We start from the raw sequence: 25,000 nt of genomic DNA, 5'->3' as shown, positions 1-25,000 counted from the left end.
TGATGTGTAGTGCCTCGCAAACGTCAAGCCGCCTGCTATCGCTGTATCTATCGATGATTTCTGTGTTGTTTACTAGGATTTCTCTGGCGATGGTTTGGTTATGGGAAGAGATTATATGTTCCTTAATGGAGCCCTGTTGCTTATGCATCGTTAAACGCCTAGAAAGAGATGTTGTTGTCTTGCCTATATACTGGGTTTTTTGGAGCTTACAGTCCCCAAGTGGGCATTTGAAGGCATAGACGACGTTAGTCTCTTTTAAAGCGTTCTGTTTTGTGTCTGGATAGTTTCTCATGAGTAGGCTGGCCGTTTTTCTGGTTTTATAGTAAATCGTCAGTTGTATCCTCTGATTTTTGTCTGTAGGGATAACGTTTCTATTAACAATATCTTTCAGGACCCTTTCCGCCGTTTTATGAGCTGTGGAAAAGAAGTTCCTGTAAAATAGTCTAATAGGGGGTATAGGTGTTGTGTTAGTTGTCTCTTCAGAGGTTGCATGGCTTTTCACTTTCCTTCTTATGATGTCTTCGATGAAACCATTGGAGAAGCCGTTATTGACTAGGACCTGCCTTACCCTACAGAGTTCTTCGTCGACTTGCTTCCATTCTGAGCTGTGGCTGAGAGCACGGTCGACGTATGCGTTAACAACACTCCTCTTGTACCTGTCAGGGCAGTCGCTGTTGGCATTTAGGCACATTCCTATGTTTGTTTCCTTAGTGTAGACTGCAGTGTGGAAACCTCCGCCCTTTTCCATGACTGTTACATCTAGAAAAGGCAGCTTCCCATCCTTTTCTGTCTCGTAAGTGAAACGCAGCACGGAACTCTGCTCAAATGCCTCCTTCAGCTCCTGCAGATGTCTGACATCAGGTACCTGTGTAAAAATGTCGTCAACATACCTGCAGTATATGTCCGGTTTCAAGTTCATGTCGACTAAGACTTTTTGCTCGATGGTACCCATGTAGAAGTTTGCAAACAGGACACCTAGGGGAGAACCCATGGCGACCCCATCTGCTTGCTTATACATGTGCCCATCCGGGCTCAAGAAGGGTGCCTCTTTAGTACAAGCTTGGAGTAGTTTCCTCAGAATACTTTCTGGCATGTCAAGAGGAGTACAGGCTGGATCACGATACACTCTGTCGGCTATCATTCCGATTGTCTCGTCCACAGGTACGTTGGTAAACAGCGATTCTACGTCCAACGAGGCTCTTATCCCTGTGGCCCGTGTGCCCCGCAGTAAGTCCACAAATTCCTTTGGAGACTTCAGGCTGAAGGCGCAAGGAACATAAGGAGTCAGCAGGCCGTTGAGTCGCTTTGCCAGTCTGTACGTGGGTGTGGGTATCTGGCTAATGATTGGCCGAGGCACCCTTCTTGAGCCCGGATGGGCACATGTATAAGCAAGCAGATGGGGTCGCCATGGGTTCTCCCCTAGGTGTCCTGTTTGCAAACTTCTACATGGGTACCATCGAGCAAAAAGTCTTAGTCGACATGAACTTGAAACCGGACATATACTGCAGGTATGTTGACGACATTTTTACACAGGTACCTGATGTCAGACATCTGCAGGAGCTGAAGGAGGCATTTGAGCAGAGTTCCGTGCTGCGTTTCACTTACGAGACGGAAAAGGATGGGAAGCTGCCTTTTCTGGATGTAACAGTCATGGAAAAGGGCGGAGGTTTCCACACTGCAGTCTACACTAAGGAAACAAACATAGGAATGTGCCTAAATGCCAACAGCGACTGCCCTGACAGGTACAAGAGGAGTGTTGTTAACGCATACGTCGACCGTGCTCTCAGCCACAGCTCAGAATGGAAGCAAGTCGACGAAGAACTCTGTAGGGTAAGGCAGGTCCTAGTCAATAACGGCTTCTCCAATGGTTTCATCGAAGACATCATAAGAAGGAAAGTGAAAAGCCATGCAACCTCTGAAGAGACAACTAACACAACACCTATACCCCCTATTAGACTATTTTACAGGAACTTCTTTTCCACAGCTCATAAAACGGAGGAAAGGGTCCTGAAAGATATTGTTAATAGAAACGTTATCCCTACAGACAAAAATCAGAGGATACAACTGACGATTTACTATAAAACCAGAAAAACGGCCAGCCTACTCATGAGAAACTCTCCAGACACAAAACAGAACGCTTTAAAAGAGACTAACGTCGTCTATGCCTTCAAATGCCCACTTGGGGACTGTAAGCTCCAAAAAACCCAGTATATAGGCAAGACAACAACATCTCTTTCTAGGCGTTTAACGATGCATAAGCAACAGGGCTCCATTAAGGAACATATAATCTCTTCCCATAACCAAACCATCGCCAGAGAAATCCTAGTAAACAACACAGAAATCATCGATAGATACAGCGATAGCAGGCGGCTTGACGTTTGCGAGGCACTACACATCAAGAAGTCAACACCAGCAATCAACAGCCAATTATTGCACAACTATATTCTACCCACCTCAAGACTCCGCTCCAATATAGAAGCATCAAGAAATATGGACCAATAGGCTTTCTACAAACACTTCTATTCAATACCCATTGTTTCTGTTCTGTCTTGTGTTGATACTTTTAATACCCTATTAATATCCCCTCCTGTTCTGTCTTGTGTTAATGCCACATCACCCCTACCACCTCACTCAAATGTAGATATAAAATCAGAGATACGTTCTAATCGGTTGTGTATTTGTGAAGTCTTTGAAAATGTAATAAGTTTTACGAAACGCGCCCGTGTCGCGTCAGACTAGAAATAAAAATGAATTTTGGAGAAGTGATTTTTGATTTACCTCCAACAGTGAAGCGTAATGTACGAAAGATTGAGAAAATTCGTGTTAGAATTATTAATCTTACTTTTTCGGTCATATTTAATAATATATGTCTACAGGAAAGACTGCTACCAAAATATACTAATATATATATATATAAACATGTACAAGGAAAATCAGCATATGAATGCAAAAACATATATCAGTATAAATGTTCCTTGATACACAATAATGATCAATCGATCACCCTATCAGTCCTGGAACACATACAACTGTAGGTAATCCAGCCTACGACTGTAACTCTATACTTCAGTACAAACACCTTGGTACAAAAATGGCAAACTATCACTCGCCTTTCACTGCGTCTTACACGCTAAAGCCAAACAAAATATCAACTCCCTACAAGTGATCATTTAGAACTTCCCTTCCACATCTGGAAGTTCACTACCCTGATCTCTTCAGGTTCTTCCAGGTTTCTACTAGGATCCTCTGCAGCACTTCTTGGCTGCCACACCATGAAGTTCACTCGAGCAACTATGGTGCTTCACCACCTCTACAGAAGCACATGACACTCCTCTTCACTGCTTCTCCTCACAGCTCGAGGTCCTCTCCTCCACTACCTTGGAGTCTCATCAGCTACTCCCTCTGTGCTGGCTTCGAAGTTCTCAGCAACTTCTTCCCCAAAGACAAACCTGCAACCCATTGACACTACAATAAAAATGTTTCCTTATAAACACATAGACGAAATAATCCACACAATGTGTTTGCATCTAACATCTATCTGCTCTCTACATGCAGTGAGAGTGAACTCCCCCGTTGGGCTGGTCCATGCTCCATCTCGCCCGGCGGGCCTCACGCACCCTGGGAGGGTCCTCAGCAGTCAGGAGCTCTCAGTCACCTGCCAGCGCTTAGAGGGGACGGATGTCGCTCTGTCCTCCATGACGTTCCTCCCTCTCCACTCTCTTATTTTAGGCTTTCTGCCTTATCAAAACATGTCTAACTTATCAATAAACATTGCTACTGTCGCTGGGCACACAACCAACTACAAGCAATCACTATGAACTGGGTTAAATCGTGCTTACCACAGATTGTCTGGTCGAGGGCGCTCCTCCCTCTGACAGAGCCTGGTCAGGGCACTCCAACGGCCCACAATAATGTCTCTGGGGGGCTTAATAAACACTCCTCGCCGTCCAGGACTTGAGACCACAACGTTCCCAGCTCAATTCCACAGCTGGCACGTCTGCACACTTCTCTTCTCTTGGAGATATATCACTAGGGGTTCCTTTCTGATAGGAGCTCAGACGGAGCACGGCTTTCCCCTGCGATGTTTGGCGCTCAAGTGAGGTCAAAGCCCTCCAGAAGCGAGCCTCACGCCTCTAGCAAATTATCCACATCTCCTAACCAGTCATTTATCTGTTTTCTTATTCACTGCCCATAATCTTAAATTGTTCATTGAATCCAACAAACTACTTTACATCTGTGTTATCGCCTCTATATTTCCTATACTTCCTAGTTAGGTCAGACTTGCTAAATAACTCTCAAGGGGGAGACTCATTTCTTCTGTAGGCTGAGATCATAACACAAGGAAATACAGAAGATACAAACAATAGTAATACAGGGATTAGTCAAGAAACACGTCCCTTCAAAACATAAGAGGATACAATAAGAAAGACTAGGGCTGGGAGAGATCATGAGATGTTTGAAAGTTAGAAGACAGCTAATGTAGTCCCAATATACAAGAAAGGGTAACAGACAAGAGGCACTGAACTACTGGCCAGTTTCCTTAATTTGTATACAATGCAAGGTGATGGAGTAGATTGTTAGGAATAGCCTCGTAGAGCATCTGGAGGGAAATAGCTTTGTAACACACTACCAGCATGGGTTCAGAGATAGTAAATCATGCCTCGCAGATTTAATAGAATTCTATGACCAGGCGACAAAAATTAGGCAAGATAGAGAAGGGTGGGCAGACTACATTTTCGTAGACTGTTAGAAACCCATTAACACAGTACCCCAAAAGAGGCTTTTACAGGCAGAAGTAAAAGGTGACGTGCTCCAGTGGATAAGGGAGGATCTAAGCCACAGGAAACAGAGAGTAACTGTGTGTATAGACATCAGAGCGTCAAGAAGTCACCAGCGGAGTCCCATAGGGATCTGTCCATGGACCCATCCTATTTCTAATATATGTAAACGATCTTCTTGAGGATATAGACTAATTCCTCATAAAGCTTGCTAATGGAAAAATAATGAGAAGAATTAAAACAGGTGAAGACAGAGACTATAGGACAACCTGTACAAACTGGAGGAATGGTCTAGAAAAAGGCTACTAGAGTTTTACTCTGGAAAGTATAAAGTATTGAAATTAGGTGAAGGAAGCACAAGGTACTATCTGGGAGGTGAAATCCAGCAAGAGACAAATAGAAAGCTCTGGGGGATGATATCACACCGAACCTGTCCCCAGAAGCCCACATCAAAAGGATATCACCAGCGGCATATGCTGGTTAGCAAATATAAGAACTGCTTTTAGAAACATGTGCAAGAATTTGTTCAGGACCTTGTATACCACATATGTCAGAAGAATCTTGGAATAGGCAGCTTCAGCCTGGAGTCCATACCTAGTTAAACTCAAGACAAAGAAAGAGAAGATTCAGAGATATGCCTCCAGATTAGTCCCAGAACTGAGAGGAATGAGCTACGAGGAAAGGCTACGGTAGATAAACCTCACGTCCCTAGAAGACAGAAGAGTAAGGGGAGACATGATCAACACCAACAAAATTCTCAGTGGAATTGATAGGGTGGTCAAAGACAAACTATTTAGCACGGGTGGAACACGAACACGGGGACACAGGTCGAAGCTGAGGACCCAAGAGTGATATGATGGCAGTGATGTGGTGGAGGCTGACTCCATACACAGTTTCAAATGTAGATTTGATAGAGCCCAGTAGGCCCAGGAACCTGTACACCAGTTGAGTGACAGTTGAGAGGAGGGACCAAAGAGCCAGAGTTCAATCCCCGCAAGCACAACTAGATGAGTACACACACACACACACACACAGCCACTTTGGCCAAACGAAGCCATCGACAACATCACTTTTCATCATGACACAGCACCGGGGCCGCCGTCACTGCTGCTCCACTCATTGCCAATCACTCGTGCTTCTTCCTCGCTGTGTGCCCAACCACTTGGGGTGGACAGTAGAGCGACGGTCTCCTTTCTTGCAGGTCGGCGTTCAATCCCCGACCCTCCAAGAGGTTGGGCACCATTCCATCCTTAAGTCCCATCCCAAATTTTTGTCCTGATCCCTTTCAAAGCTATATTGTCTTAATTACTTGGCACTTTCTCCTGATCTCTATCCTAAGATTGTGGCTCAGAGGGTTGTTCCCAGGGTTGTGGCATCATGTCGTGGCTCAGCGGGTTGTTCCCAGGGTTGTGGCATCAGGTCGGGGCTCAGCGGGTTGTTCACAGGGTTGTGGCATCAGGTCGTGCCTCAGAGGGTTGTTCCCAGGGTTGTGGCATCATGTCGGGGCTCAGCGGGTTGTTCCCAGGGTTGTGGCATCATGTCGTGGCTCAGCGGGTTGTTCCCAGGGTTGTGGCATCAGGTCGTGCCTCAGAGGGTTGTGGGAGCGGTGAGAGCAAATTTGTGCTGTACACCGATGCAGTCACGGTCCCGAGGACGGGTCACACGTCGTGACCAGGCATTAATAAACAAAAATATTAAGATAGCCAAAGAAATTGGCAGAATTTCCCAACGACTCCAGATTGCAGTAGGCTGCGCTGCAGGCACCTCTCCGATCTGCACCAGGAAGTCCTTCAGACCCCTCACCAGCCGGAGAGTCTGCTGGTGCCGCAGGAATGTGCCCACGAAGGGCACACTATCCCAGAAAGGCTCCAGCTCCACGTCACCGTCGAGAAGCGATTCATCACAGCCAATCCCAGGTGGGAGGAGGTGGAGGAAGATGGCCAGCTGCCTCAGCAGGTGAACGAGGCTATATTAGTTCTTCTGCCATTCAATAACCTGTTGCCGAAGGAGATGTAGGTGGGTATGTCTCTCCGCTTCCTGGCTTGTCATCCACACTTGCACCATCCCTACCATCACCAACCCAGTCATCAACATAAATAAATTACCGATCTTATTCATTTTCTAATTCATTTTGAATCAGAAACTTTTGAATAAATAAATTAATACACCAAAATATAGAAACAATTCTAAATACCGTGAAGGGTGAACAAATTAATATATAGTTAATATCACAGATGGATAAAATATAGCGAGGTTGGCGGTGTTTCATAGTTGGGTTGGACGTGTTGATGCATGGCACAAGTGCTTTGTGAAACTTGGACATGTTCACCACCTACAAAGTCAAGGAAGATTCCTATTACTGCAGAGTGAAATATTTTTTTTCATAAGGATGTCTGTATCTCTTTATCTATTCACGGTTGAAGGGCAGTCACCTGGGTCTGGGGAAAGAGACAGACATAGACTGGACGAAGTCGACCCAATTGGGCCTATGGTGAAGAGCAGGGAAGGTGGTGAAGGGTTGATAAAAAAGTGATTGGTTGGAAAGGTGTTGAGGGGTAGAGAAGGTGGTGATGTGTAGGGAAGGTGGCGAAGGGTGAGGAAGATGATTAAGGGTAGGTATTGTGAAGGGAATTATAGGTGGCGATTGGTGGGAAAGCATGTGAAGGGTAGGGAAGGTGGAGAATGGGAGGGAAAGTTTTGAAGGGCAGAGAAGAAAGGTCGTGTAGAGATGGGAAGGTTAGGGTAGGTGGTCATGGGTTGGGAAGGTAGTGATGGGTAGGGAAGGTTCTGAAAGATAGGGAAAGTTGGGAAGGTGGTGGAGGGTAGGGATGGTTGCAAAGGGAAGAGATGGTAGTGACTGTAGGGAAGGTAGTAAGTGTAGGGAAGATGATAAAGGGTAGGGGAGGATGTGGAGGGTAGGGAAGGTGTTGAAGGGAAGGGAAGGTAGTGAGGAGTAGGGAAGGTTGTGAAGGGTAGGGTAAGTTGTGAAGGTTAGGGAGGATGGTGAAGGGTAGGGAAGGTGGTGAAGAGTAGGGAAGGTTGTGAAGGGTAGGCGAGGTGGTGAAGGTTAGGGAAGATGGTGAAGAATAGGGAAGGTGGTGAAGGGTAGGGAAGGTAGTGAAGGATAGAGAAGGTGGTGAAGTGTAAGGCAGGTGGTGAAAGGTAGGAAAGGTATTGAAGGGTTGATTAGGTGGTGAATGGTACGTAAGGTGGTGAAGGGTAGGGATGGTGGTGAAGGGTAGGGATGGTGGTGAAGGATAGGTAATACAGTGAAGGTTAGGGAAGATGGTGAAGACTAGAGAAGGTGGTGAAGGGTAGGCAAGGTGGTGAAGGGAAGGGAAGTTGGTGAAGGGAAGAGAAGGTGGTGAAGGGAAGGGAAGGTGGTGAAAGGAAGGGAAGAAGGTGCAGCGTAGGGAAGTTGGTGAAGGGAAGGGAAGGTGATGAAGGGTAGGGAAGGTTGTGATGGGTTGGGAAGGTGATGAAAGGTAGGCAATGTGGTGAAGGTTAGGGAAGATGGTGAACAGTATGGAATTATGTGAAGGGTTGTTAAGGTGGTAAAGGAGAACGATGATGGTGAAAGGTAGGGAAAATGGTGAAAGGTAGGGAAGACGGTGAAGGGTAGGGAAGTTTATGAAAGGTTGATTAGGAGGTGAAGGATATTGAAGGTTGTGAAGGGAAGGGATGGTTGTGAAGGGAAGGGAAGGTAGTAAGGGTAGGAAAGATGGTGGAGGGTAGCGAAGGTGGTGAAGGGTAGTGAAAGTTGTGAAGGGTATGGAAGGTGGTGAAGGAAAGGAAAGGTGATGAAGGGTAGTGAATGATATGAAGGGTATGGAAGGTGGTGAAGGGACGGGTGGGTGGTGATGGGTAGGGAAGGTTGTGAAGGGTAGGGAAGGTTGTGAAGGGTAGGGAAGATGGTGAAGGGTAGAGATGGTAGTGAAGTTTAAAGAAGGTGGTGAAGGGTAGGGAAGATGGTGAATGGAAGGGAAGATGACATTGGGTAGGGAAGATGGTGAATGGAAGAGAAGATGGCATTGGGTAGGGAAGTTAGTGAGGGGTAGGAAAGGTGGTGAAGTGTAGGGAAGGTAGTGAGGGTAAGGAATATGGTGAAGAGTTGGGAAGGTGGTGAATGATAGGGACGGTGGGGAAGCATAGGGAAGGAGGTGAAGGGTAGGGAAGATGGTGAAGGGTTGGGAACGTGGTGAAGTGTAGGCAATGTGGTGAAGGGTAGAGAAGGTTGTGAAGAGCAGAGATGGTGGTGAAGGGTTTATTAGGTGGTGCGGGGTGGGGAAGGGGGTGAAGGGTAGGGAAGTTAGTAAAAGGTGGGGAAGATTGTGAAGAGCAAGGTAAGTGGTGAGGGGTATATTAGGTGGTGAAGGGTAGGGTAGGTGGTGAAGGGTAGGGAAAGTGGTGACGGGTAGGGTGGTAAGTGCAGGGAAGATGGTGAAAGGTAGTGAAGTTAGTGATGGGTAGGGAAGCTGGTGAAGGGTACAGAAGGTTGTTAAGGGTAGGGGAAAGGGTTGAAGGGTTGGGAAGATGGTGAAGGGTAGAGAATGTGGTGAAGGGTAGTGAAGGATGTGAAGGGCAGGGAAAGTGGTAAAAGGTAGGGAAGGTGGTGAAGGGTAGGGATGGTGGTGAAGGGTTGGGAAGATGGTGAAGGGTAGGGAAGGTGGTGAAGGGAAGGGAAGTTGGTGAAGGGAAGGGAAGGTGGTGAAGGGTAGTGAACGTGCTTAAGAGTAAGGAAGGTTGTGAAAGGCAGGGAAGTTTGTGAAGGGTAGGGAAGGTTGTGAAGGGTAGGAAAGGTGGTGAAGGGTAGGGAAGGTGGTGAAGGGTAGGGAATGTGGTGATGGGTAGGGAAGGTGGTGAAGGGTAAAGAAGGTGGTGAAGGGTAGGGAATGTGGTGATGGATAGGGAAGGTGGTGAAGGGTAGGGATGCTAGTGAAGGGTAGGGAATGTGGTAAAGAGTAGTGAAGGGGTTGAAAGGTAGTGAAGGTGGTGAAGGGTTGATTAGGTGGAGAAGGTTAGGAAAGATGTTGAAGGTTAGGGATGATGGTGAAGACTAGAGAACGTGGTGAAGGGAAGGTAAGATGGTGAAGACTGGAGAAGGTAGTGAAGGGAAGGTAAGATGGTGAAGAGTAAGGAAGGTGGTGAAGGGTTGATTAGGTAATGAAGGGTAGGGAAGATGGAGAAGGGTAGAGAAGGTGGTGAAGCGTAGGGCAGGTGGTGAATGGTAGGGAAGGTGGTGAAGGGTAGGGAAGGCTGAGAAGGGTAGGGAAGGTGGTGACGGGTAGGGTGGTGACAGGTTGGGAAGAATTTGAAAGGTAGGGAAGCTAGTGAAGGGTAGGGAAGGTGGTGAAAGGTACGGAAGATGGTGAAGGTTAGGGAAGTTTGTGAAGGGACGGGAAGGTGGTGAAAGGAAGGGAAGATGGTGAAGGGAAGGGAATGTGGTTAAGGGAAAGGAAGGTGGTGAAGGGTAAAGAAGGTTGTGAAGCGTCTGGAAGGAGATGAAGGGTTGATTAGGTTGTGAAGGTTAGGAAAGATGTTGAAGGGTAAGCAAAGTGGTGAAGGTTATGGAAGATGGGGAAGACTAGAGAAGGTGGTGAATGGAAGGTAAGATGGTGAAGAAAAGGGAAGGTGGTGAGGGGTAGGTAACATGGTGAAGGTTAGGGAAGATAGTGAAGACTGGAGAAGGTAGTGAAGGGAAGGTATGATGGTGAAGAGTAAGGAAGGTGGTGAAGGGTTGGTTAGGTGGTGAAGGGTAGGGAAGATGGTGAATAGTAGAGAAGGTGGTGAAGTGTAGGGCAGGTGGTGAATGGTAGGGAAGGTGGTGAAGGGTAGAGAAGGTGGTGAAGGGTAGGGAAGGTGATGGAGGGTAGGGAAGGTGGTGATGGTTAAGGAAGGTGGTGAAGGGTAGGGACAGACAAGATGTAATCAGACAAGGACAAAGTTACACAATCAAGGAAGATGGAAATAATTTCCCCTTTAAATGTTAAGTGGAATTTTTAATAATAAATAATTCACAAACATTAGATATTAAACTAAATTCCTCTGATTATTCGTGCCCCGTACAAAATTACACACATTCAGTAAGAGCGTAGCAGAACGCCGCCACATTCTGAGGTCGGGGCGGCGTCAGCTGACTCCCTCACCACCAGAGACAATTGGAAAACTACAGTTGTTCCAGTTAGGTCTCACTAATATATTAGTTTGATAAAAAATTAATAAAATTTAAATAATTCAACCAGTTAATTTTCTTAATTAATTCTATTTAAAAATAATTATAATTTAGTGGCCTCAATATAATAATCTGACCTGTGATTTGGCCATTTCAATGTGTCTTTGTTAGGGAGCGAGTGCGGTCACGAAGGGTCAGAACACCAACACTTAATGTGAAAAGTTATTTTTTTTTATATGCAAGCATGCAAGTTAAAGACAATATATACAATAAAACAACATAACACAGCATTACATCAAGACAAGATCATAACACAAAATAGACAACAAGCAATCATATCAATCAAATAATGACATGAAAACAAAACATAATAACATATGCAAACAAAACAGACAGAAGCACCGGCCGGAAGGGCCGACAAAGAAAACAAAACATGAAACAGAACACAAGAAAATCATAACAATTTAACATGGAAGGCAGAAAATAACACACAGGGCATAGTAACAACACAGAACAAATACATGAACAAAAACAAAAACACAGTAGGGCAAGCAAACAGCCAGAGGGGCATACATCACGTCATAAAGCACATAAACAAGAAATCAGTGGACATTCTTTTTCGGAAAACAGGCCCCAGGGAACTGCACATTAAATGCTTCCCAGAGCATCCTCCGCCAAGGGTCTCGGCCATCCACCGGGGAAGCCATAACATCCGGAACCTCGGCAACAAACACCCGCAAACACGGGACCCAAATGGCAGAACTAATGAGGCAAGTGACCGCCACTCGTCCCCACATGCAGGGAACCTGCTCACCATGAAAGTTCTCCTGGCCATCAGCCAGCATCAAGTCGGCAATCGCTGACCAGTGACCCGATGGCATCACGGATGCCGGCAACACGTCCCCTGTTTTCCCAACGCACACCCTCACATGACGGCGCACATCCTTTCGTAATGTCACTACCAGGCCACGCCCAGCACCAGGATCCACACCATCCCTGGCAGGGGAAGCCACCACCCCCCACTGCGGAGAGTCCCCTGGCGGAGAAAGAACCGAAGGCACGTCCAAGACACTGGCTCCAGCACCAGCAGGCACATGGACCTCCGCCACGACTAACTGCGAAGACAGCGATATATTCGGCTCCACAGCGTTAACACCCGAAGACCCACAGTCACTGAAATCCCCAACATCGGCCCAGGCAGAAGACGAACGCTGGGAACGTTTGGACACTGGCCGGATATCGTCGGAGCCTGAAGTGGACCCAGACACACGGGTACCACCAGCCGCACGAACTAACGCCCGACGCAGAACGGCAGCAGCCTCTACCACAGAGGGAACCGGGCCACACACAGCAGGAGGCCCCGCCACCACCTCAGCACCCAGCACAGCCGGGACCCGAGGCAAGGACACAGGGCCAGGCGCAGCAGCCGAAGACGAGAGAGAAGACGGCGACGCCCCACAGTGAGCACCAGGAAGGCCCACGGGAGCAGTGGGGACAGTGACAGGAGCAGGGAGATCATCCAACGGCACAGCAGTACCCGGAGGAGGGACAGGAACAACCGGAGGCACATCGGGCGACGCAGGGGGAGCTGCAGCAGCTAATGGGACTGCCACCGCCTCATCCCCTGAGTCCTCCTCAAGAGGGAGCGGCGGGAAATCCTCTTCCCGGAACAAGTTGACAGGAGCAGCTGAGGCCTCAGAGCTGCTGGCAGCCAGATGCCCCAACAGGCCACACCGGAAACAGTTATGGGGCTGCCGGTCATAATACACTCGGATGTAGTAACCCATTAGCCGGACAGAAGACAGTATATCCGACCGCAGGCGCATACTCAAGGTACGAATGTTCGTCCGCCTCCCAGCATACCTCCCCGAGGAGAGCGTGTTCACCCTCACGCTGACAACAGCACCATACCTCCCGAAGTAACGCCGGAGGAGGTCTTCAGAGAACTCCAGGGGTGCCCCATGGACACTGACATAAGTCAGGGCACCACTACGATCCGAAATCGCCATAGACCCGGCATCACCCGGCAATGGCAACGTACTCCCCCCGTACCGACGAAGAAAGTCCCGGTACTCCTCCTCCCTCACAAACTTGAGAACAACCCGGTGGGCTGTAACAAGCTCAACACCGTAGATAGCCTCCACCGGGATACGAAGCATGTCACACATAACCCGGCAACGGCAACGTACGCCCCTCGTACCGATGGAGAAAGTCCTGGTACACCTCCCTCACGAACTTGAGAACAACCCGGTGGGCTGTAACAAGGTCAACACCGTAGATAGCCTCCACAGGGATACGAAGCATGTCACACATCACCATCTCGATGTCCGTATATCCAGCCTTATCACACGCACAACAGGGGGAAGATGGCCACCCGTATCAGAACCACCACATCAACATGTAGCCAGGCAGCAACAAAACTGGGAGGGCAGAGACGCCCTCACCACCTGGCGACCAAAATGACAAACAACCCCAACAGCCAGGGAGGGTCGGCAAGACGTCCTCACTCCACGGCTGCCAGCAGTTCATGTGAGAAGTTAGTTCGTTGATTTAATTTGGAACTAATCACTGAATAAGCGCGTGATCGTTAGATACTGATACATTGTATGAATTATTGAAGAAGTAATGCATGATGTTCAGGCAGGAGTTGTTAGTCGGGCCTTAACTACGGGTCGGTGTGAACAGTCATACTTTTTCTGACCTACGGATTCCTTAAGTCAATTAAGTCTTAATACCTTTTTACTAACCACAGTTTAGATAATCCAATATAGGCCGATATAATTCAATCCAATACATTAAAATATAGGCGCTGGTGCCTATATTTTATTTAGTGCATATTATATTTAGTGCCTATTAATTAAAATATAAGCACTAAATATAATAGGCAGTAAATATAGTAGGCAGTAAATTTAACTCTCAAATTAAATAGAACCTAAATAAGTGAGAAGGCTCTGTATGATTTGAATTTAATCAATAAATAATTAAAATACCCCCCCCCCCCCACAGTGGGGTCTCGTGCAACACATTGCTATTGGTTAAAGTCCACTTGTGATTTAAGAAAGAATAATTACCTTACCCACATAACCCCCACAGAACGACTAAATTACCTACCCTTCACCACCTTCCCGACCCTCACAACAGTAATAATAATAATAGTATTATTAATATCATTAATTTAATTAATAATGATAATAACAATAATAATTATTATTCCTGAGTCCTGAGGTTTCCACTGAAGCCAAGACAGGGTTCCACGCATTACCTGCTACACTCTGGTTTAAGGCGTGTGTTTGGGAGTACACAGTGTGCGGGTTCGCATCCTTCTCATAGCTCCTACCCACCAAACACACACCGAAACTACGACGTTGGTACAACGTTCGAGCAAGTTTTAACACCACCTAACCAGTTATAACAACCAATATAGCAAGTTGTAACAACGTTCTAATACGTCATAAACACGTTAAGCCAAGATGTAACAACTTTATTTCAAGTTGTATCAAGCGGAAAATAGAGACAGTTTCGGTTTGTGTTTCCAGGGTACCGATTTTCTCATTAATGGAAATAATAATGATAATAATAAAGCTGAGAATTACTAGTTCTCTAGTGCAGAACAGTTTCAGAGGTAGATATGACAGTGCACAGTAGGCTCGGGGACCTATTCACCAGTTGATTGACGTTGAGAGGCGGATCCAAAGAGCTGAAGCTCAACCCCCCCCCCCCCCCCCAGCAAGCACAAATAGATGAGTACAACATAGAGAGTAGGAAAACATGAGAGACGAATCTCAACCCATGTTATGGTGATGGAGTACTGCCCAACTGATGATCTAGAATAATAGGAAAATTGATATTTCTTGTTCAAATGGAACATGTGTACTACAGCACAAAAGCTGCCCTCACTACAAGCTTTGTAGTATCTGTAGTAAAGACAGCTCACTACAAGCTGTGTTTATGTTCGTCAGTCAGCTGGGAAACCTTTATGACAAAGCCAGATATTTCTTCACAAATTACAACCAAAAAGTTTTTGTTCCATTTAACCACTTGGGGTGGACGGTAGAGCGACGGTTTTGCTTCATGCAGGTCGGCGTTCAATCCTCAACCGTGCAAGTGGTTAGGCACCATTCTTTCCCTCCGTCCCATCCCAAATCCTTATCCTGACCCCCTCTAAGTGCTAAATAGTATTAATAGCTTGGCGCTTCCCCCTTATAGTTTTCGTCCTTTCCATTCCAAATCGGGCTTGTTTGCGTCAAAATGATATCTAAATTGAGCTCTTGAGCGCCAGTAGAGAGCAGTGGATGACAGTGCGTCCACTGACATCACTGTCACGATGACATTAAAATATTTTGTTAACAGAAGCGGTCCGATTACAGACCGGTTCATAGGAGTGGGTCGATATCACTGCCCCGAGGTCCACTCGCCTCTATGGTATGTTCACAGGAGTGGGTCGATATCACTGCCCCGAGGTACACTCGCCTCTATGGTATGTTCACAGGAGTGGGTCGATATCACTGCCTCGGGCTACACTCACCTCTACGGTACGTTCACAGGAGTGGGTCGATATCACTGCCCCGGGGTACACTCACCTCTACAGTATGTTCACAGGAGTGGGTCGATATCACTGCCCCGGGGTACACTCACCTCTACGGTATGTTCACAGAAGAGGGTCGATATCACTGCCCCGGGGTACACTCACCTCTACAGTATGTTCACAGAAGTGGGTCGATATCACTGCCCCGGGGTACACTCGCCTAATGATTGGTAACGAAAATGTGAAAGATTCCTTTACTTAAAACTTTGCAGTTAGGTGCAAGACACTGCTACCAACTTCAAGGCTCTTAAACTAACACACTAGAAGTCCCATACGGCAGACTCTGTCAGGTGCTCTAGCTGACAGAGTCTGACAGAGACTAGTCAACAGCGGCACATCACAGCCGACACTCTTACTGTGTTATACGGTCTCCAGAAGGAGCAGTTAAGATGCCCCGTCTTTTGTCCCAAAAAAAACAAATTGCTTGTTACCTTAAACATTCGTTTTCATCGGAGAGAACTTTCAAGAAACTCAACGACTGTTTCAAGAATGTTTCCAACGACTCAAATATATTGGCCAATTGTTTTCTTCCATGTCTGGCGCTTATGTTATTATGGACGGCAAGAATCCTGGACTTCACTGCAGGAAAGGTTTATATATGTTTTTTTTCTTAGTTTAATAAAATACAATATAAATCATATTAGGCACTGTTATGCAAGAGAGTGATATGTAATACAGTGTTATGCAAGACAGTGTTATGCAAGACAGTGTTATGCAAGACAGTGTTATGCAAGACAGTGTTATGCAAGAGTATTATGTAAGGCAGCGTTATGTCAGGCCTGACTGACAGATGGAGAATGCTATCCCAAGAGAATGCTGAAGGCGTCTGAATAAGTGCTGAGATGTTGAGAGACAAAGGAGACCTTGCAGACAAGATATTAAGGGAGAGTTTAACATCTTCTTGCAACACAAGACATGAATTGGATGAGAGTTTGATGTCGAGCGGCGGACATGTGTTTCATGGTGGCTGGCAGGGAGTGTTGCACATGCTGGAGGGCAGCATGCTGCAACACCATCAAACACAAGAAAACATAACCCACAGGGAGCGGGGAAGCAACATTCGCCGTGAGCATCGAACAACAGACACGATAACATGCTCGAATTGGCTGACGAGAGTGGTAATTGAATGGTAAACAACCCAACTATGAAGCATCACTCTGCAACAAGAGGTTTCGCTCTCCTCCCTGCAACACGGGGCTTCACCCTTCTCCCTGCAACATGGGGCTTCACCCTCCTCCCTGCAACACGGGGCTTCACCCTCCTTCCTGCAACACGGGGCTTCACCCTCCTCCCTGTAACATGGGGCTTCACCCTTCTCCCTGTAACATGGGGCTTCACCCTCCTTCCTGCAACACGGGGCTTCACCCTCCTCCCTGCAACATGGGGCTTCACCCTCCTCCCTTCAACATGGGGCTTCACCCTCCTCCCTGCAACACGGGGCTTCACCCTCCCAGCAAACACAAATCATCTACACAACGTTCGCCTATCTCTTGCCATAGGTGTGGGAATGATTTGCATTGAGAATGGTGCAGGAAAGCCTTTGAGAAACTTTTACTCAAAAAATCCAAACACAAAGGTTTAATTATAAATTGTTTTTCTACAATTATTTTCTTCCAAATGTAAAACAAATAGTTTTTACATGTTTAAATATAAAATTTATGGTGTTTTTTTGTAAAATTCATTAATAAATTGTGAATGATATATATTGGCTGAGTGAAACCTTTATAATCCATTTAGTTATAATTTGAACAGAAAAAAGTATTTTTCCAAATTTTCTAAAAATTGCTCTTTTTAACACAATTTGACTCCTTATACATTCCACTAAACACTATATCATGTTTAAATATATAATTTATGTATTATTCTCTAAAATAATTTATATAAATTATATAAGTTGTTGGAAAGTGGTGTTAAGGATTCTGAAAACATTTTGTTGTGTTAATATGTTCTTATTAACTATGTCTCAAGTTCACAGTTTATCAAACAAGAATATTAACATTCGTCAACTCTTAAAATCTTATATGTTATCTTGCTGGTGCAAAAAAGGGTGAATCTTTAGGAACAGCTATAGTATCTATATATCACAAATGGTGTTTTCCCTAACTCAAACAATGTAGGGTTTATTATTCTACACATATTTCTAATGACTCTTAGATGTTTACATTCTCTGAAGTATAATTGTGAAGGCTGTGTCCATCACTCTCAACACAGATTCTTAAACTCGTCTCTGCAGGTTCAACTATATAATTAGTTTCCATTTTGAATTTCCATGGACATTTGTATCCAAAATGAAACCAATGTGGTTTCCTTCAGCGCCTTCAGCCAGCACATTTGCTCATTCATTTCCACAGATTCCAACAAGGTAGGGGATTTACAGAAATTTGTATATTCATATTGTTATATATTAAAAATATGAATGCAGTTCAATATGATAAGACAAATACATGAGTTTATGATAAATTCGTTTTCTGTGATATACCATTGATATGCTCTTTTTTTCTTTAAACGGCAGACTAAACTAAAGTGCTCACATCAACAGATTTGATGTATAAATGGTCAACGCTCAACAGAGTTAGTATAAATGTATTAGTATAAATCTTACTTGTCTCATTGTTAATTCACATTCAATGTCAACTTGTGGTTTTGATGTGGCACGTTTGGCCAAGACACCCCACCCCATTATGCACCCCATACCCATCTTGTGGGCGGTTGTGGAAAGGGTTACAGAGGCACATAATGGGCTCAGGGACTGAACCCCACAATTCATTTAGCTAAGCAAGTTACAATCTTGATGAGCTAGTTACAAAATTCAATATAAGTCATCACATCAACAATGGGTTCGAGATCGACCTCAAGTACAGGTTCTAAATTAAGCAACTGACATATGTGGAGAGCTAGTATCAAAATTTATATGTTTGTCCTGCACACCGTCCCCCATCCAGTGGGCAGCGGTGGATAGGTTACAATCACTTAGTTGTTATCTACAGTTAGCAAACTGGGGATATTTGGCTAAAATTTCTGGTAGCAGATCATTTTGAATGAAATATTGACACATCGCTGGAACATTGGTTATAGAATTGTCTCTAAATTCATGTATCTTTTCGCACTCCATCACATAGTGACGGAGGGTGTGCGAATAATTTTGTTGACACAGTTTACATTTGGTCAGGTCTACATCAGCAGATAATGAGAATTCCCAGAGATACTTGTAACCGAGTCTAAGCCGAGCAGTAGTAACATCTAGAAGTCTGCTGATTTTATTGGATGATCCATAGATGTGTGGCTCCTCTTGTATGATATGTATGATAGATGGAATTACTAGTTCCAGTTTCTAGGCAGGCGATGAGTACTCACAATAACCTTAATTAAGCGTCAAAACAAAAATGTGTATACTCTTTTTACTCTCCTGACCTTAGTTCTCGAGCTATGTATTTCATTTTGGTACCAACGTGTTCGCAATAACATTCTCTAGAAGAAAATCAGCAAAAACGGTCACCAAAAGTTATATGAATACCAGCACCCAATAAATACCTACGTAGATGACTCGCCGTGAGTGCCCAAGAGCAACAAAATGTTTTTACTCTTGGGATTGTTATCACTTCCACACTTGTCCTACAGCGTTAATTTTGGTATCAATGTACTCGCAATGAAATTCCCAACACGGTGATATGAATATAAACGTAGAATAATGGTCGCTGCCCACCCGCAAGAGTGTGGGAAGTGGCGGAACTGTTACCCAGTATTGGTGACAAGACGACACATGGGCGATACAGTGCTTTGAAAGTTTATAATTATATCACTGTCCTGACATTATTATTGTATGTACGTCATTCATTTTTGTGCCAATGTTTTCGCAATAGAATGTTCTATGAGCCCGTAGGTAAAAAAGAGCAACAAAGCGTAAGATAGAATAGCACCATATATAAAACAACGCTGGTACATATCAGTGAGCGTCAAACACACACGAAATGTGTGTGTTTGATGGTGGTCAAACGATGTTTGATGTGTTTGATCAGGTGATGTCCTGATCCGCATAATTAAAGTATGAATTATGTTGAGAAAAAATAAGAAAAAGGGAAAAAACAGGGGTGGGAGAAACATGACAGAAAAAGAGTAAAAATACAATTTGGTCAACAAAACAGCATTGTTTAAAATAAAAGATATGGATTGACATTTTGGGGGTTAGGTTGGTAGGTTACATTGAGTTAATTAGGTAGTACTTAGTGTTTATCTGTTATAGATAGGAGCTGCCTGGTATGGGCCAATAGGCCTTCTGCAGTTACCTTTGTTTTTATGTTTTTGCCCTGTAACCTAAATGGTTAGAGAGGCACATATATGGGCTTAGGGACTGAACCCCACACTACATTTAGCTAAGCTGGTTACAATCTTGATGATATAGTTACAAAATTCTGTATAAGTCGTCACATTATCAATGGGTTCGAGATCAACCACAATTTCCTGAATAGATATAACAAAGGGGATATTAATAGGGTATTAAAATTGTCAACACAAGATAGAACACGAAACAATGGGTATAAATTGGATAAGTTTAGATTTAGGAAAGACTTGGGTAAATACAGGGTCAGTAACAGGGTTGTTGATTTGTGGAATTTTTCTTAACTTATAAATTTATCTTTATTTATCTTAAACTGGTTGGGAGAGGTACAGTTTTTAACATAATTGGGAAGGTCATTCCACATTCGAGGTCTCTTGATTTGTAAAGCATTTCTAGTTTGACTAAGTCGTACTCTTGGAATATCAAATAGGTATTTGTTTCTGGTGTGGTGCTCATGGGATCTGTTACAACCTTCTAGGAAGCTTTTAAGGTCAGGATTGACATTACAGTGCAGCGTTTTATATATATAAAATACACATGAGAGTATGTGCAGGGACTTAATATCTAACATATTCAGAGATTTGAGTAAGGGGTCCATATATACTGCCCGGTTGCCTGAAATGCTATAGGCCTACTATAGTGGCTTTAGGTATTGTATGCACTAGCTCTATCTATAAATCCAACATTATGTTTGTAAATCAACTATGTATGTACTTTCCTGAATAAAATTGACTTTACTGTACACTTATATTCTCTCTAAACTTATTTCAATTTCAATTTCAATTTCAATTTCTTATATTCTCTGTGGATTTGTTACCCCTATCGTTTGGGAGAAAAAAAATGACTAATACGTTCGGCGAATGACTTTGACTTCAACTTCACTTTGACTTCGTTCATGTCATCGTATTTTCCGTAATATATAAAGGTTATGACAATGCAATTATATTATTGTGTGCAAATAAGTTTGAAATTTCATGTACCCTAAAAATATTAAAATAAAGAATAAGAATAATTAAATAATTGTTGTAGTAAATTGTCACACGTTCATCATACGCAAACGAACACACAGTTTGGAGCGTCAGTACAAGACCGCCGCCATTTTAAAACACGGCTTCGAATGTAAGTAATGTTTTTCTCGTACTAACACTGTGTTATACAATAGATTTGGTCTTGAATTCACAAATTTAGTTGTTACATCTGACAGAGTATGTTAGACGGTGTAATGCTGGTCCATGTTAACGTATTTGTGGGCTTGGTTGGTTTAAATGTGGAGGCGAGGCCTGGCAGTGCTGGTGTATGTGGAGGCGAGGCGAGGCCTGGCAGTGCTGGTGTATGTGGAGGCGAGGCCTGGCTGTGCTGGTGAGTATGTGGAGGCGAGGCCTGGCAGTGCTGGTGTATGTGGAGGCGAGGCCTGGCAGTGCTGGTGTATGTGGAGGCGAGGCCTGGCTGTGCTAGTGTGTATGTGGAGGCGAGGCCTGGCTGTGCTAGTGTGTATGTGGAGGCGAGGCCTGGCAGTGCTGGTGTATGTGGAGGCGAGGCCTGGCTGTGCTAGTGTGTATGTGGAGGCGAGGCCTGGCTGTGCTAGTGTGTATGTGGAGGCGAGGCATGTACAACACTCCCCAATAGGAAGAAAACCCACTGGGTTCTAGGCTAGGTTAGGCTTATCTGTAATAATTGAATTAAGCCTAGCAAAGCCTAGAACCTAGTTCAGTAATTTAAAAAATGTTGTAACTTGAAAAATGCCATTCAATACATTACACAATTTAAATATTTTCAGGCAATCAACACAACCCTCATGTTGGCTAACCCTCTCTCATGTTGGTCAATAATTTAATTATTTTTTTATGGAGTAATCTTTGCTGTTGAAATGTAGTCTTTTTGAGACTACATTTCAAATGTAGTGTGTGTGGAGGCGTGTATGTTAGGTATTACCTAATATACACGGTGTAATATATCTATCTGTGTGAAATAGATTAAATCCATTTATTTGATATTCAGCTAATAGTTCTGTATTTTCTACATTCATCCATGTTTTGGTAAGTGCAATAATATGTATTGTTTCATTGCAGATTAGAGATTCAAGATAGTTCTAGATTTCCGAAGTACTGAAACGCGCGCCATACAGGCTTGGTGGATCTAGGTGCAAGGTAAAATTATTTACATTTACTTGTTTTGTATTTATGTTTTGTATTTATATGCATATATGCATTTATATGCATTATTCTATAGAATAATAGATCTCGTAATAATTTTGCAAAAATAGTGGCATTTACTATTTTTAAAAGATTATTAAAAAATTTACTGATATGGTGCATTCGGAAGGGCGAAGAGGGAGAACGGCCTGTTGACATAGCTCGGGTGCAGGGGGGGGGTTGTGTAAAAGCCTGGTTTGTGCCTCGGAGAGGCTATGGGATCCAGTAAGTTCAGTAGAACTTCGGTTTCAACCCTTTTACCCTGTTGTAGCTCAGTCGATTAAGGCAGTGTCTGGGATGCTCCCGGACGCAGGTTCGAATCCTCGTCACGGCCCTTGTGGATTTGTTCATTTGATGCATCACGTTATTGTGATCTGTGTGTGTAATTCTTCACTTGCTACAGCAACAGGAATGTGTGTGTATGTATTTGTGTTGTTGAATATGACCGAAAGTGTAAGATTAATGATTCTAACACAAATCGTCTGAATATTTGTTTTTCTTCACTGTCGAGAGTAGTTAAAAAAATTTACTCGAGTTTATTTTCACACTTTATTTATGGTCCTTAAGTCCCTCTCCTTAATGCTGCTGCTGTTTCTCGCATCTTTGCATCGCTTGTATGTTTGGGGGTTTGGCCTCTTGCTATATATTGATTCCATTTGTGTGTGTTTGGGTCTCAGGCCCTCTCGCAATTTCTGTTGAACAAACCCCTTTTCCTAGTTCTGCATCTCTCCTTTGGTACAAATTTTGTTGTGCTTTTATCATATATTTCACAAAACTTGACATACATTTCATTTACTTCATGTCCTATCAGCAAGTGTTTGTCAAATTCTTTAAGGAAAGTTTATCATCCTGATTGCAGATCTCTAGCGATATTATGTCAACTTCTTGTGGATTCGCAATCATTATTTAATTTACCTTTAGGTGTTCTTTCACCAGCACAGCAACACTGTACCTCTCCCAACCAGTTTAAGATAAAAACTAAGTACTAACTAATTAACTCAATGTAACCTACCTTACCCCCAAAATGACAACCCATGTCTTCTATTTTAAACAATGCTGTTTTGTTGACCAAATTGTATTTTTGTTTTTTTCTGCAATGTTTCCCCCCCCCCCCCACCACTCTACCACCACATTGAGTTTAGTAGCTCTGTGCACGTCAGGTGCTGTTTAATATACAGACCTACTCCTCCATTTGACCTAGTTTCTCTATCACATCTATATCACTTTGTGCTTTAGCCCTGGTGGAGCTTGGTCCACCAGGCTGTTGTTTGGAGTGGCCCGCAGATCCACATACAGTCTGCATATGATATACAGTCTGTTGATCAATTAAACTACAGTAGTTAGTTTTTATCATCCGAATGCACCAATATGTGTTCATTCTTCCCAGATGAAGGAACTAGGTAATATTCATCATCTGAATGCACCATCTGATGCTTTAACACACTCATGATACACGAGAGGTTTAAAAAACTTTTAAAACTTTTAAAACTTTTTGACCTATGTATTTAAAAGCAATTCTAAAGTTAAAAAGTGTAGCATAGGCCCCTCGCAGAATGTTCTTAATATGATCCTCAGGTTATAGTTTTCTATCTAAAACCACCCCTAGATCTCTTTCTTGATCAGAATTCTTTATAGATCTCAGTGGCTCGATCATAGAAACTGCTCTAAATCCTTGTTGGCCTGGATTGTGGAGGTCATTGGTCTCTATAAAACTAGTAATCTGACTCCTGATCACTCTCAAATAATTTTATTATGTGGGATGTTAGTGCAACTGGTCTATAATTCTTTGCCAATGCTTGTGTTGTGTTGTGTTGTTTTGGTAGTGATGTGCAATGTGTTGTTTTGGTAGTGATTCGTCCAGTTCTGGTAGTAGTGCGGTTGTTGTGTAGTGTAGTACTTGTGTGCTTGTTAATGACTTGTATTCCAGTCTTGTGGGTATCTCCTTTCCCCTACGGGCCAACTGCTTTGTTCTTACCTAGCATTTTGCTTTGTTTGGGTATGAATGTTTGTGTGCCGTATATTTTGCAAAATTTGCCATATATCTCATTATTTACTCCTCTGCCTAGCAACAAGTCTGTCTAATTATACTCATTAACTGTTTTTCAAAGTTCCCCATAGTGTCCTTTATTGAAATCGAGTTCATGAACCGTTTCAATGTTCTTATTTTCTTCTAGATTATATCTTAAAGTATATTTAAATGTTATTGTTATTATTGTTATTAAATGTTATTGTGACATTGCATTGCAATTGAGCTATGTTGTTTACCATACCGTTCATTTCATGAGTATAAGTATAGATGCCACACTTGTGACAGGTAAAACCATGCCTTTTTTGAAAAACAGCACCGTCTGTTGCACGTAAGAGCAACCCACACTATATTATGTTGCGATATTATTTCAATATTTCCGATTGTATTGATAATTTGAATTTTCATAGATTTCAATTTATTTTCATTTCGATTTAATAATTTTGTGTGACATTGCATTGAAATTGAGCTGTGTTGTTTACCATACTGTGCATTTCATGAGTATAGTTTATTTTTTTATTTTTTTTCATTTCATTTTTTTAGCTGTTCTTATTTTTCAGTGATGGGAATATCAGATCATTTGATGTTCCCAATTTTCTGATGGAAGCATCAGACCATTATAGAATGCATCGGATGAGGTAGTTTGGAATGGTGGGGAGGACGAGAGGGGGGTATGGTGGGGAAGACGAGGGGACAGAGGAGAGGGTAATGGTGGGGAGGACGAGGGGACTGGGGAGTTGGGGATGGTGGGGACAGGGGAATGCTGGGGAGGACAAAGGGACAGGTGAATGGGAGATGGTGGGGGAGGAAGAAGGACAGGGGAGGGGAAAATGGTAAGGAGGACGATGGGACAGGGAAGTGGGAATAGTGGGGATGATGTGGGGACAGGGAAGTGGGAAGGACGAGAGGAC

General features: G+C 43.8%; 1 protein-coding gene and 1 long non-coding RNA gene across 2 annotated transcripts in view; one reads left to right on the top strand and one right to left on the bottom strand.

Moving 5' to 3' along the window:
• Nucleotides 1–25,000, bottom strand: part of LOC123751743 (facilitated trehalose transporter Tret1) — a 190,801-nt gene that overhangs the window by 95,745 nt on the left and 70,056 nt on the right. The window lies entirely within an intron of this gene.
• Nucleotides 21,937–25,000, top strand: part of LOC138357339 (uncharacterized) — a 6,058-nt gene continuing 2,994 nt past the window's right edge. The window contains exon 1 of the long non-coding RNA XR_011224932.1: nt 21,937–22,018. This is a non-coding gene — a long non-coding RNA (uncharacterized lncRNA). The remainder of the gene's footprint in view (nt 22,019–25,000) is intronic.

The sequence above is a fragment of the Procambarus clarkii genome, chromosome 7 (genome assembly GCF_040958095.1).
Source record: "Procambarus clarkii isolate CNS0578487 chromosome 7, FALCON_Pclarkii_2.0, whole genome shotgun sequence".
NCBI classification, from domain to species: domain Eukaryota; kingdom Metazoa; phylum Arthropoda; class Malacostraca; order Decapoda; family Cambaridae; genus Procambarus; species Procambarus clarkii.
This window is presented reverse-complemented; position numbering and strand designations above follow the sequence as displayed.